The sequence below is a fragment of the Tympanuchus pallidicinctus genome, unplaced genomic scaffold (genome assembly GCF_026119805.1).
Source record: "Tympanuchus pallidicinctus isolate F22 unplaced genomic scaffold, pur_lepc_1.0 scaffold3, whole genome shotgun sequence".
In the NCBI taxonomy this organism is placed as follows: domain Eukaryota; kingdom Metazoa; phylum Chordata; class Aves; order Galliformes; family Phasianidae; genus Tympanuchus; species Tympanuchus pallidicinctus.
This window is the reverse complement of record NW_026294747.1, coordinates 66,883,459-66,892,548: the sequence shown is the minus strand read 5'-3', so window position 1 is coordinate 66,892,548 and position 9,090 is coordinate 66,883,459.

The window sequence follows — 9,090 nt, the reverse complement described above, 5'->3', positions numbered from 1 at the left end:
TGTGCTCAAACGATCCATGGAAATGCCAGGGTGTGAATGAAATCCTTTTTCAGCTGCTTCAGGTCGAGACAGTACAATCCTTCTTCTGTCCAATTTCCAGCTGCGTGGATCAGGAACCAGCAGCACAGGGCTCCCCATCCCAGTCAGTTCCCAAAGGAGGTTTATGTTCACATTCCCACTGTGCCTCCTCTTGCATCTGGAGGACAGCTTTCCCTATTTCTCCTCCATCTGATTGTTACTGTTTGGTCTGACAAATGCTTCTTTCTCTGGGTTGGGGTAATACTAATAATACTAATTTAGGCTTTCAGGAAGAGAAAGTCATCGGGCAGTTACTGTGGGTGTTGGTTGGGGTTTTCAACTAGACGGACTGCTGGACCAAACACTACATTACCAATTTGTGAAGGAACCTGAATTCACTATAAATGTGTGAAGATGGAGCTGAGGAAGTGAATCTAGGATGAAGCCAAATGCTGTTGGATGCAACGTGTCACTTCAGAAGAAAGTTAACTGAAGACTGCAATGACCATACAAGAGAACAGAGAACAGTACCTTCAAAACTACAGCAATCCAGCTTCAATTGAGACCTGGGATGGCTGCTGACCTCACGTTCACAAAAGGGCTGTATGCTTTTGTCCCTTCCTCTTCTCATTCACTGCCAGCTGATGTGGTAGGAAGAGGTTTTCTTCTCTGATCCCTCCATGGCCAAGTCTGAGTGGAAAACTCCACTTGCTGTAGAGATGTGCATTCCTCGGGTATTGATGTCAGCTGTGGTTACCACTTCACATTCTAGTTCAAACTAAGAATTTATCTCCAGAATAATTAGAAGGTTTCCAGCACCTGTAGCAATGATTCATGGAGATTCCTGGTGGGAATAATGAGTGAAGTAAGAGGAACGACGCTGGAACAGCCCCAGACAGATCCACCAATTTCTTGGTTTCAGGTGGGGAGAAATTTCCTTTTCCAGGTGCTCTCACAGTATGCAGTGCTGCCAAGGACAGATGTCATGGAGCTTGGGTCGTTTCTCATGCCTTGCCTCTTTTTACTGCTCTCCAGAACTATACAGCAGCTGTATACCTCTGGTACTTTTCATCCTTTTTTGCCATATCCTGCCAATACTTGAAGGGAGCATATAAACAGGAGGGACAACAGCTGTTTACGAGGGTGGATAGTGATAGGACAAGGGAGAATGGTATTAAATCAAGACGGGGAGGTTGAGATTAGATGTTAGGGGGAAGTTTTTCACACAGAGGGTGGTGATGCACTGGAACAGGTTGCCCAAGGAGGCTGTGGATGCCCCATCCCTGCAGGCATTCAAGGCCAGGCTGGATGTGGCTCTGGGCAGCCTGGTCTGCTGGTGGGCGACCTGCACACAGCAGGGGGTTGGAACTGGATGAGCATTGTGGTCCTTTTCAACCCAAGCCATTCTGTGATTCTATGATAAAGTTTCTTAGGACTGAATTGTCTGAACTGACTTTTTTGACATGTCCCATTATTGTATTTCTAAGAGAGATAGAGAATCTTAGCAACTCTCAAAATACAAAACTATAAAAATTCTTTAAGATCCTTCAGTGAATGATCAAATTCCAACCCTCAGTAATAAGACAGGAACATAGCTCAGGCAGAACCCTTGTCTGAAGAGCAGCATGGATCTGTAGGCTGCTTAACCCAAAAAAAGCGTTTCAGAAAAGCACAAGCACGTTTTCCAGCTTGTCTAAACTATCATCTTCAGATCCCACATCACCTTTGAGGACTGAGTGCACAAAGAATTCTGTACAGTGAACAATTGCAGAGAATATCTCTGTGTGTGCCACCCTGGCTTCTGCTACAGCTACAAGCTAAGATAGGTTGCACTCATCTCCTGAACATTATTCCTCACTACATGCATTGAATGGAAAATCGCAAAAATCCCCTCTCAGACTCAGTTAAACAGCTCTGAACATCTTTATTGGATACCTTTTCAGTCAGGGACTTTCCTACTGAGTGGATTAAACTCCATCTATACACAGTAATATTTCTAACTTTGGATGTGAACATGGATTTATGTTCCTCCCACCACTGGTTTCCAGCAGCCTTGGAAATAGCACATGGTCAACACGTGAGGCCAGAGCCAGCATCTCTCAGGCAGCAGCAGGCCTCTGTGCCAGGAGCAGGGTCTGCTCCACCTAGCACCCACCCCAACAGCCACGCATCCTTCCTGGGGGGCCCTCCCCAGGAGTGCAAAGGGAATAATGTGTCTGTGACCCATTTGTCCCCTTTGTGCTGAGATTACCCGCCACGACACCAATCGCTGTCGCTTTTGTGATTTATTTCCTTGTTCCTTAACAACAAGGAGCCGTCTTAAAGCCGTGGGAGATAAGTATGCTCAGTGTGTATGGACAGTGCTCAGCGAAGCAGCTACCAAATTGTATTTTGAATAACGTCCCTGAATTTACTAATCTCTGCTTATAAAGGCAAAATATTTACACTACTGAGTCAAAGGCTGGGATCTTCAGTTTGCTCTTGGTCTGTTCCTCTTGGATACAATGGCAGATTTACCATCAGCTTCTCTGGGAGTCATCGTCAGGCCAAAAACAAGGGCTTATGGAAATACCATCCATAGCTCCTAATCCTCTGCTGGAATTGTTTCCAGAAAGACTATACCGTCAAACCCTTCTTCCCCTTACTCAGAACTTATATTTGCATTTTATGAGGTACCCCCATTTACACTGTCCTTTAGTGAAAAATCCAAAGCAAGCAGATATTTCTCTTCCACACAGTTTCTCTTCCTCAGGAAGGGGAAGAATTTGTTTTTAATCTGCATGGATCCATCCGGTCAGGTCAAGGAACCTGGAAATAGCAAACATTTATGTTCTGCTTTCCAGTAGAGACAGAGCACCGTTACCATGGGTGAGAACACCAGTTCTCAAGTTGACAGGGGCCCAAGTCAGCCCTTGTTGGATTCAATGGAATTACCACTTTGGCTTCAAAGGAAATTTTTCACAGAGCAAATGCCTCATGAGAGGTGAAATTGGAAGTAAAATTATATTTGTAGACTTCCCACTTCCAGTCTTCCCTTCCTTTGCACACTGCAACTTTACTTCTTCTGGACAGATAGCATGAAATCACTTCCATAATCCATGGGCAAGTGTGCTTTGCAGCTCTCTGTTGTTCCAGTCTGTAGCTTGCAATTCCTGTGCAATGTGAGCTCGCCATAATGTAGTCTGCCTGTAGGCCAGCTTGATATCATTACCCCACAGAAAACACCTTACAGGCTGAGTTCTGCAATGGATTGGGCACTGTCACACTGCAGGGTCAAATAATATAAGGAGAAAATTGTTTTAATAAAAATAAAAGGTTCCAGGGAGACTTGATAATGGTCTTTCAGTATCTAAAGGGGCTGTAAGAAGGAAGGAGAGACTCTTCAGCAGGGTCTCTTTGACAGGACAAAGAGAACTGGTTGCAAACTAAAAGAGGGGAGATTAAGACTGCATGTAAGGAAGAAGTTTTTTACGATAAGTGTAATGAGGCACTGGCACAGGCTGCCCAAAGAGGTGGTGGATGCCCTGTCCCTGAAGACACCCAAGGTCAGGCTAGACGGGGCTCTGAGCACCTGATGGAGCTGTGGGTGTCCCTGTTCATTGCAGGGGGTTGGAGCAGATGGTCTTTAAGAGACTCTTCCAACACAAATAGTTCTATGATGATTCCATGTTTCTATGAATCAATCAGTGAAGTCCTGGCCACATCTCAGTGCGATGAGCTCTGTAGTGTAACAAGTTTGTTAGTTCCTTTATACATGTGTCTTCCTTATCTCTGTCATTTACTATCCAGATGCCCAAGATTTATCTGTGTACTTCAAACAGAAGGCAGTGAGGATTGCCTGGATATCAGCACTTACAGAGAGGAATCTAATGCTCTGTGCAGCCCTGCTGTGAGCCCTGCCCTGCCTACTCTGGCACAAGCACTGCCTGTTTCTCCTGGCTACCTTTCAGTCCCCAGCATTTCGTATTTCCCAGCCTGAGTTCCCCTGAAGAACTGAATCAGCCTTCGGCATGTTAGTAACCAGACATCACCTCCTGTGTCATCAGGTGTAGTGCTGTTTGCTCACTGGAGCTGTAAAATGCTCTTACAGCCTTGGCATCTGAAACCTGGCTCTGCAGCACTGAAGCTCAGGCTTTCTGTCTTCCATGGCAGAAATCTTCAAACCGACTTCCTAGACAAATTTTTTTTTTAAACCTTATGGTGGTACTTCACACTTTGGAGAGGCTTCAATTTGCTTTCAAGGAGTAAAATAATTCTGCTCTCATCTATCATCAGTCTCAGGCCCTTTCGAACCTTAAAAGCCAAATAATCCAGGATGCTTGGCACTCATTAGAGCTCTCATTTGCATGTAGATCAGTGATGTTGCTTGCAGCCTTCCACAAACAGGTCTTAACTGAACTGTGGCAGCAAAAGGAGAAAAACGTTGCTCTCGGCATTTCAGCAGCGCTCATTCAGTCCATGAGCACTGCCTTTTGTTTTTCTTTATTGAGTAACTCTTGCAGTTACTTTTACCCCACTGCTGCACAGACAGTGCTCAGTTTCTTGTACAGACATGCTTCTGAGGAGTATTGGGCTGCTTTAACACACAGTCCACATACTGATGGCCTTTCTTTGTCACATGTCCCCCACGTCCTCTGTCAAGGATGCCCAGGTTTTCTGCTGTGTGTGTCTTTGTCTAACCTCAGAGAATGGGACCTGAAAGCCTTCAGTATTCTGTGAGGGCTCCACAATGAGACACTCATCCAGTATCTGCTCTGAATTAAAAGTTCATCTCATCTGGAATAACATCTGACAAACTCAGATGCTGATCCACCTAGTTGGCCCAGATGCCCACACACAGTCACATCTCTCTCCACTCATTCGAGGTGAGAGGAGACCTCCATTTCAGTGCCTCAAATGACAAGCTCTAGTGCAACAAGAACTCGCTGGAGGCAATGACTCTGCTTAAGCTATGCAGATGTCCCCACAAGTTTATGGGGGCATTTTGGGAGATATTAATGTCATGACCTCTGAAAGAAGCTTCTGCTCTTGTGTGGAGCATCCCTTCCTCCCAGAGTTGTTGGAAGAGCAGGTTCTTCTCTCTGCACCTTCATCTCCTTGTCTCCAAGATCAGATGGAAATTGGCTTCCCTTTGGGACTCTCCATTCCTATGCACAGCTGTGGAAAAAAATATATATATATTGGACCAAACAACAAAATATTAGGTAATATTAGACAATGTCACATGTTACCCAAGCAATCCAGATGTGCTACACCTGTGCTCACTGTTGAGGCTATGAGGTTGATGGTTTTGTGTAGCCTGCTCGATGCTGCTGAGGGCAAGCAACAGCAAGACCAGGGGCAGCCCCATCTTGATCCAATCTGGGAAGCAGGAATCTCTAGGTGTGGATACATTTCATAGCTCACATTCAACAGGGTGATTTGCAGATGGGAAGTTTGAAGTCATTTTCTTGTCTCAGTGCCTCTTAGGCCCTATCCACTGCATTATTTTAAACAGCAACCTTAATATTAATTCATATGTCAGTGTCTGATCTGTGTCTGATCTGATCTGTATATATTTAATGCTGTGTAATGGAAGTGAAGGCTGCATGTGGTTTTAGCAGTCCTGCAAAACAGCCCTGGGTACAGCCTCCAAGCCACTGCTGTGGCCCCAGGAGAGCTCACTGAGATGCTACAGCACATTGAAATCAAGAAAACACAGGTAAGAGGAGAAATTTAACCCACAGACAAAACCAGTGAGGAAAGCTGAAGCTGGTGTGCTGAAAAGCAAATTAAGATGAAAGAAATCTGGCCCAAACCCAGCACCTGCTACTGAATATACAAGTCTCTTTTTCCACCTCTCAGTCAGCCTGCTTGGCTTCCGTTATTTGATGGAGACATGAGTATCCTTTGGTGATGGGAGCTGCCTTGCAGCCCCAGATAGAGACTTGCTTGTGTATGTATATACACACAGAGAAATATACACACATTCATATATATTTATATTTAATGTGCAGCCCGTGTTTGAAATCTCACCTACGTCCACACCAAGCCAATTTACGGGTAGATGATGAGAGGTCATAATTGGAATTAATTAATCCAGAGGGAAATCCCTTCCCAGGCAGTACTCAGTGAAAGGCAGATTGGCAATATAAGGAGAATAAGCTGCACTTCTAATGCTCTTTTTAGAAATTCTTATCACTTCCAATATCCCCTGGGGTGGGAACAGGTCTAATCCCCCATTCTGGGAGCCACCCATCTTTTTGCAGTGCAGAGAGGAGAAGATAAATGCATGGACCAACACTTTGGATATGCTCCTGATGTGCCAAAATGTAGGTAGAGAGCATCCTTAGTCTGCTTTCCCAGACTTTTCTAATTGTTGCACCAAAAAGTTGTACCAATTGCCTTAACCACTGAGCAACAAGCTTTACACTACCCAGTGTAAGGCTGCAGAAAATCAGCTTTTGCCCAAAGCTACTACTAATCCAAATAATTTGGTCAGATGACAGCTGGAATGGATGTTTTTGAACTAGTTGAAATAAGTTTGCCCTAAAACTTCGAAAAGCAGAGGATAAAAGGAAAAACCATTCCATCAGAGAAGATAAAATTAGCTGTGGTCTAAATTTCACTGCAGCATCTCATGAGCCTTTGGTGCTCTTCAAATGTCCCACACGTATATTAGTTTTATACCCACTTGAGAATGAAGTCATTTTCACATAGGATTTTCAATGATTAATTATTCTTCTTTTGTTCTTATCTCTGTCCCTTCCTGAGCTTTCAGCTGTTTGGTTGCTGGGTGGCTCCAGTTCTCACTTTCCAAGAGAGGGCACTGTGGGTGGGGACAAACAGCGGTCAGTCACTGCGAGCTGAGCGTGTCCCCGCGGTCACACTCCAGCCCCAGCCTGCCCATGCACGTGGCCCCTGGCAGCCCATTCTTATGAGCTCCAACCTGAAATACAACGTTGACAACGATAAACTTGAGATCGGCTGTATTATCTCTAGAAACAAGGCATGCTGTTCCTTGTAGAACTGTTTACATCATACTAAATCCGAGAAGAAAGTGCACAGTGCTACAAACATTTCAGCAATAGCGACCCAAAGCCTTTGTATTTCTTACTATGACTTCTTTACATACGTGTTTTTGTTTTGTTTTGTTTCTTAAAATTTATTTATTTAATGAGAAATCCCAGGCAAAGCATCTGTCTAAATAGAAGGTCTGAGCTGAGTTTGTATTTATAGGACTTAAGAGCACTAAAGAAGACCAGGAATTTTGGATATATATGCGCGCTATCAAAGAATCATAACCATACTGTGTAGATATATACAGAAGAATCTGATGATCTGACCTGGTTCCCATCAGACAAAACTGAGAGTACTACTGCTGTCGATGTGACACGGATCCTAAATCTAGGATGTCAGGGTTGGAGATGAAGTTGTTCTGAATGTGGATCATGGAAATTCAGTAACAGCTGCCTGCAGGTGGAGAAAACTGGGATTAGATTTGTTTGTGCATTCTGCACTGATTTCTTGGATGGCTTTTAGTATTTCATTGTTTTATTTGGCTTTATACTGTCATGCGTGGCTGGGCAGCCCCTTCCTCTCAAATGGGCTCTGAGAATTGAAGAATCACAGAATCATGAGGGTTAGAAAGGACCTCTGGAGATCATCAAGTTCAACCTGCAGAAGACTATCTGGCTCCCACCCTGGGGGTGTCAAAACCCTTCAGGAACTGGCTGCACATCCAACTGGGAGAGGAAAGATGCTTAGCAGGTCTTGGACAGCAAGATTGGGAGAAGAAAAACAATTTCACTGCAAAAGCTCACAGACAGTGCTGACACATCTTGAGTTGAAGTCTTGAGCCATTGCCAAATTTCTTCTGGTTAAGAAATTGAGCATTTTAATGATAAACTTTAAGCCTAGTAATGACAATTTTTTTGCCTTTTTTTGTTTTTGTTTTTGTTTAATTGCACATTAGAAAACTAAACCTACCCAGCACTCATATCCTCACGGCTGGGTGTGGGGCTGGGAGAGCATCTGCCACAACGATGTTGGCAAAAAGAGGTGATTTGGGAAGGAAATGCACCGGAGAAATTAAGCCCTTTAATACAGGTAATCAAGTGAAGTGAGTGAAAGGCCTTTCCCTCCAGAGAGCTCCTCGCCCTAGTGGAAGCGATTCTAGAGATGCTATTTTGAAAGCATGTCATATCCATTGTGTTTTGAAACATTTAATTATTTGTGACTCCCTTCAGCGTGGGAGCCCTTCTTCAGCAGTGCTGGGTGGGGTGAATGCTCTCACAATCATCTCTTAAACAGCACACGGGGTTTGCTGCTGCTGGTTGGGAATTGGTGACGGATGGATGTTTGGGGGTACAGTGCCTGAGGCTCAGCACAGGTTTGTGCTCCTGGTATTCAGCTCATGGCATACAGTTATGCCTGGATACATTGCAGTTTTACATATGCAGTCTTCCTCGTTCATTTACATTTGCTTTGAAAACAGATGACTTTCGTGTTTGTAGATTTACACGCGCTTTTACTGTAGAAAACAAACACGGATAGTTACAGTAGCCTGGAATGGTGAAACAGTTGTAGCTGAGGCTTTCTCAAACATCTCCTTAAACTAGATGGCTCATCATGCTGTGCATGTGCTGTGAATATTCAGCACAACCATCCCCAGTGATGTTCCAGGGGAGTTGGACTAGGTGACCTTTAATGATCCCGTTCAAATCAAACGATTCTATGATTCTGTGACACCATGATAAACCAAATTAGAAATCAGAAATGCTTCCTTCTTAACAACTGGCCTTAATTCTAGACATCAACCACTCTCAACTTTAAACTAAAGCAGAAATGCACTCACACTGAGCTGGGAAGCAGCCAGCCTTGCTTTTTGCCTTTGCAAAAAAAAAAAGGATGCTTTAGCAGCAACCATTCCCTAAAGTTAAAACCGTAAGGCAGTTTTTACTGCTGATTTCCCCTCATGCACAAACATTTCCCAGTGTTTCACTGCCATCAGCTCTCAGCTCTCTGCAGAATGTGTGCAACTGCCCTGCCTGGTCCCGGGGGCTGCAGAGTTCTGCTGACCTTTGGTAGCAG